Raw genomic sequence first — 5710 nt, 5'->3', positions numbered from 1 at the left:
GCCTTGTGTCTGCTGCCAGAAGACCTCCCTTGGGACCAACTCTTCCAAAAGAAGCATTTATTTCCAGCTACCTAAAAATGTGGCTTTTCTCTTGAGGGTTGGCTTTGCCTCTTCGATTGGTTGGATTCCTCCCATGATCATGATAAAGGAGATCATGTGTATCTCCCAGTTTGTTTCCACATAAAAGCAAGGCATTATTTCTTCCCAGTTCATGACTTTAACTGCTTTAGGCAAAACAGAAGAGGACCGAATTTCTGTTTTGAAATGTAACAAGAGATTAACATGGCACAGTTTTAAATGCCTCTTGTGATTTCTGATTGGAAACGATCAGGCCCAGGGTGTAAGACTTGCATTACCCGAGGCCCAGAATTTTTTTATGGAAAATTTCATATGTATACAACAGTAGAGAGGAGAGCACACCCCCAGCTTCAACAACTAACAATTCATAGTCAATCCGGCTTCATCTACCCTATACCAACACTCCCCTGTTCTTGGATATTTCTGAAATGAATCCAAATATATGTCATTAGTACATATTTCAGTATGTCTCTCCAAAATATAAGGACTCAAAATATCATTACCACTCTTAAAAAGAAAACAATTAATTCCTTAATGTTATCAAATCCAGGCAAAATTAAAAATTTTCAAATTTTCTCATAAATTTGTAATGGTTTATTTGTAAAATTCAGGGTTCAAATGAGATCCACATATAGCAGCTAGTTGCTGTGTTCTGACCTAGAGCTGAACTGAATAGAGCAATGCCTCATCAGTGAACAATTGGACCCACTATTCCAAGACTCAAAATCTCAGAGCCAGGCTGGCTCAGTCCATTCTTTGCCCTCATTTGGTCCTGGAGCCAAGTTTCCATCACCACCACAACCACCTCCACCAGGTCCTGGAGTCAAATATCCATCACCACCACAACCACCTCCACCAGGTCCTGGAGTCAAATATCCATCACCACCACAACCACCTCCACCAGGTCCTGGAGTCAAATATCCATCACCACCACAACCACCTCCACCAGGTCCTGGAGTCAAATATCCATCACCACCACAACCACCTCCACCAGGTCCTGGAGTCAAATATCCATCACCACCACCACCTCCACCAGGTCCTGGAGCCAAGTTTCCATCACCACCACAACCACCTCCACCAGGCCCTGGAGTCAAATATCCATCACCACCACCACCTCCACCAGGCCCTGGAGTCAAATATCCATCACCACCACCACCTCCACCAGGTCCTGGAGCCAAGTTTCCATCACCACCACCTTCACCAGGTCCTGGAGTCAAGTTATCAGCACCTCCAGCACGTCCTGGAGTCAGGTTTCCATCACCACCACTTCTACCAGGTGCTGGAGTCAAGTTTCCATCATCACAACCTTCATCAGGTCCCGGAGTCAAGTTTCCATCACCTCCACCAGCTCCACCAGGTCCTGGAGTCAAGTTTTCAGCACCTCCACCTTCACCAGGTCCTAGAGTCAGGTTTCCATCACCACCACTTCTACCAGGTCCTGGAGTCAAGTTTCCATCACCTCCACCTTCACCAGGTCCTGGAGTCAAGTTTCGATCACCTCCACCACCTTCACCAGGTCGTAGAACAGCCGTGGGCAAACTACAGCCCGCGGGCCGGATCCGGCCCGTTCGGCTGTTCTATCCGGCCCGCGGAGTCGAAAGAGCGGAGGGTTCTCTTGCTCTCCCCTCTGCTCCTTCACCAGCAGCAGTGTTAACATGTATTAGTTCACACAAACACTCCGTCCATGCTTTTGTTCCGGCCCTCCGGTCCAGTTTAAGAACCCTTGAGTGGCCCTTGAGTCAAAAAGTTTGCCCACCCCTGTCCTAGAGTCAAGTTTCCATCCCCTCCACATTCCAGGTTAGGCCCTCGCCAGGTCACACTGCAAAGGTTCCCTGCAGGGTCCCTGCCTCAGTCTTTCCTCTGAGCTGCCAATCTCCTCTCTAATAACCAGGTTTAACCAGGGGCAGCCCCGCTTCTTTGGCCCTACTCCATCTCTCCACTCCCTTTCCTACAGCATGCCCTATCTCACCTCAATAAAACAAAGCAGAACCATAGCCGTCTGTCATGACCTAAAACCCTTCAGATTGTCAAGGCCTTCAGAGGCCCTCCCCCGTCCGCCCCATGGTCGGCCAGCTCCCCCATCCAGAACAAGCTGTGCTAACCAACCTTCCCAAATGTTCTTATGCTAAAAGTTTGAGTGAAATGCGTTCTTTCCTCTTCAGCTTTCCAAATCTGGTCCGCTCCTCAAAGTCCATCTCAAGTTCTGCCAAAGCTACTGAAGTGCTTTCTCCCTACCCTGAACACCTTAGCCAGCCTCTGTTGGTACAGGGACTTGTCATTTAACCTGTTTCACCCAGGACTGTCATCTCCAGGCTAGAGCACAAACCTGTTCCAGGCTAGAACTCCAAGTCCGAAAGCTTCAAAGACCTTTTGAAGACTGGAACTTTTGTCCCATCTCTCCCCCAAGCCTGAGCACATAGCGGCACTTACTAAATGCTTAATGAATTGATGTGAAGGATTTCTTAAGCTCATTTCAGAAATCTAGCCATAAAGAGATGAGAGAAGAGTGTGGGTGCATACATACATATGCATTATAGGAAGATGAAGATAACAGTAAAACTTTGGTGTTTTAATGGAGAGATTTGAGCATATTTCCACGCAGAAGCAACGGGAGTAGAGCAGGAAGGTGGATCAGGAGAGAGAGAAGCTCATTAATGGAGTGTGGCCCTGAGCAGATAGTAGGAGATGGATTCAGCCAGCAGAGGTAGAAATTAACTCTGGCTGAAGGAGGCACTCAGCTGATGTTTGCTGAATGGATCAGACCAGAACACCGAAGCCTGCCTGGAGAGGAAACCCAGAGAGTGAAAACCCAATCAAAAATCCTGGAACTCAGCAGGCCTGCAAAGGTGATCAGGAGGAAAGGAGACCAGCAGGGGTGTGGGTTAATGATTGATGGACGAGGTCTTATGATTTTATTATAAACAAGCAGAAGCCGAGGAACCAAACTGGTGTTGAAGCTTTCCCCCCATTAATGCTACAAATGAGTCAGAGCAAGGGCGGTGAGCACGGGCTAGGAGAGGGTCAGGGTTACTTATTACTTAGAAAGCTTCGAGCAGGACTGCCACTGCAGGCCCATCGGTCTTCCTGAGATTTTATGTTACAGATCAATACAAATGGAAATGTTTCCTAAAGGTGCTTTAATCCATTCTTTATACAAACTTTTTCTTATTTCAGTTTTTGTTTGGATCAGCTTGAGAGGGAGGACAGGGGTAAAGTCCCGCCAAGCCACTCTTGGCATCATTTCCAGTTTAGCCATGGCAGTGGGGGCCAGTCTCGCAGGCTGGAGGAGGGAAGACGTACACCGCAAGACTGGAGCTATCAACTTAACTCTGAGAGTCCTTGGGAAGTCCTTCTTCTCCACCTTGCCATATCTAGAGTCTCCTTCCCCCTTCCCCCTACCTTCCCCAGTAATGCGTCTGCAATATGTGGGGGTGAAGGGAGAGGAGAGATCCAGGGAGTGGGTGGAGAACAGGGGCTCTATGTCAGGTTCTTTCTGGAGGGAAGGCTATATATATATATATATATATATATATATATATATATATATATATATAATTTCAGAGAGGGAAAGAGAGATAGAAACATCAATGATGAGAGAGAATTATTGATCTGCTGCCTCCAGCACACCACACACTGGGGATCAAGCCCACAACCCGGGCATGTGACCTGACCAGTAATCGAACCTCAACCTCCTGGTGGATGCTCAACCACGGAGCCCATCAGCCGGGCTGGAGGGAGGGCTGTTATGGGGAGGAGTGTGGGGTTGGCAGGCTGCCAAAGGCAAATGGGTGGCAGCTGTTTGCTTCTGCTCCTCCATCCCTGCCGCCTTCTTTGAGAGTGTTCACTGTGGAGAAGCTCTACCCACCTCTCTCCTGTAGAGCCCTTTGCATCTTGCCTTCCTAGCAGCACCACACTTATCAAAATAAGATTTTATATCTTTCTACCCCGGTAGACCAGCGGCTCTCAAAGTGTAGTCCCTGGACAAGCACCATCATCACCACTGGGAACTTGCTTGAAATGCAGGTTGTTAGGCCCCACCCCAGACCTGTGAATCAGACACTCTGAAGGGACACCAAGCATCTGCCATTGAACAAGCCCACCGGGCGATTCTGATGCTGGATGGAGGTTGAGAACCACTGCACCAGGCTCTCAGCTCATTCATTCTTGTATCCCTGCCTCCTACACAGAGCCTGCCACACTGAAGGGTTCAATAAATGGTTTCTGAACAGCAACAACAAACCACTAATAAGTTAGACAGATTTCTTCGGTGATAACAGCCTAATCCCAAGACTGAAACCTAGTCTGGCCCGTGTCACCATATTCCCTTTGCTCTTCTCTGACTCATTCACAAAGAAATCATGGTTAACGTGGAAATGCTAATTCCACAGTGGAGCCAGACGCCCTGCTCTATGCTCTTTAAAAAGACTACGACCCTTGTTGACCAGGAGGAGCATAACTTGCTTTTCTAAACCCATTTTCTTGGCTCATGTCATTGATCTTTTTTTTATTGTGGTAAAATATAAGTAACAGTATTGACTATTTTGATCATTTATAAGTGAATTCAGTGGCATTAAGCACTTTCACACTGTTGTGCAACCAGCACCAATGTCCACTTCCAGAACTTTTCCCATCATCCCAAACACATATTCCTGGTGGGAATATAAAATGGTACAACCACTGTGAAAAAAGTTTGGTGGTTTCTTAAAAAGTTAAACATACAGTGATCACGAGATTCAGCAATACTACTAGGTACAGACTCAAAGGAATTGAAAGCAGGGGACTCAAACAGATAGCTATACATTAATATTTATAGCAGAATTATTCATAATAGCCAAAAGGTGGAAATTACCCATCAACACCTAAGTGCCCATCAACACGTGAGTAGATAAACAAAATGTGGCATATGCATATAATGGAATATTATTCAGCTATAAAAAGGCTCATCTCAGTTTAATGTACAGTTCCTTTCTAAGAATCTAACCCATTATATAGAGGAGAGTTGAGGAAAGTATATTTTCACAGCACAGAACGAAACTTATGCCCATGCTCAGGAAACACTCATTGGTTGAGTAAAACTTTGTGTAATTTACTTGGTCTATAGACTCTCGACCAGTGGTTCTCAACCTTGGCTGCACATTAGAATCACCTGGGAATCTTGTTAAAATCCTGATTTCTGGGCCTCATCCTCCAGAAATTCTGTTTCTTTGTTATGGGGTGGGGCCACAGCATTAGAAACAAAGAAACAGAATTTCCAGAGGATGAGGCCCAGAAATCAGGATTTTAAAAAGATTCCCAGGTGATTCTAATGTGCAGCCAAGGTTGAGAACCACTTGTCTAGACTCTGAAGAGTGGTTGTCAAGCTTGAGTGTGCATCAGAATCCCCTGGATGGCTTGTTAAACACTGATTCCTGGGCCCCACCCTCAGAGTGCCTGACAGAGCAGGTTTGGGCTGGAGCCCCAGAATCTGCGTTTCTAACAGGTTCCCAGGTGCTGTTGCTGGTCTGAGGACCACACGTTGAGACCCCAGGTCTAGAGCAGCATTTCTCAACCTTGGGTGCACACTGGAATCTCCCAAAACTCCTAACTTTGCCCTGGGCCCAGCACCTGAGATCTGGTTTAATTGGTCCCAGGT

Source organism: Myotis nattereri, assembly GCF_964212035.1.
Source record: "Myotis nattereri genome assembly, chromosome: 1".
Lineage (NCBI taxonomy): Eukaryota > Metazoa > Chordata > Mammalia > Chiroptera > Vespertilionidae > Myotis > Myotis nattereri.
The sequence above is the reverse complement of the archived record's forward strand: the minus strand, read 5'-3'. Positions refer to the sequence as shown.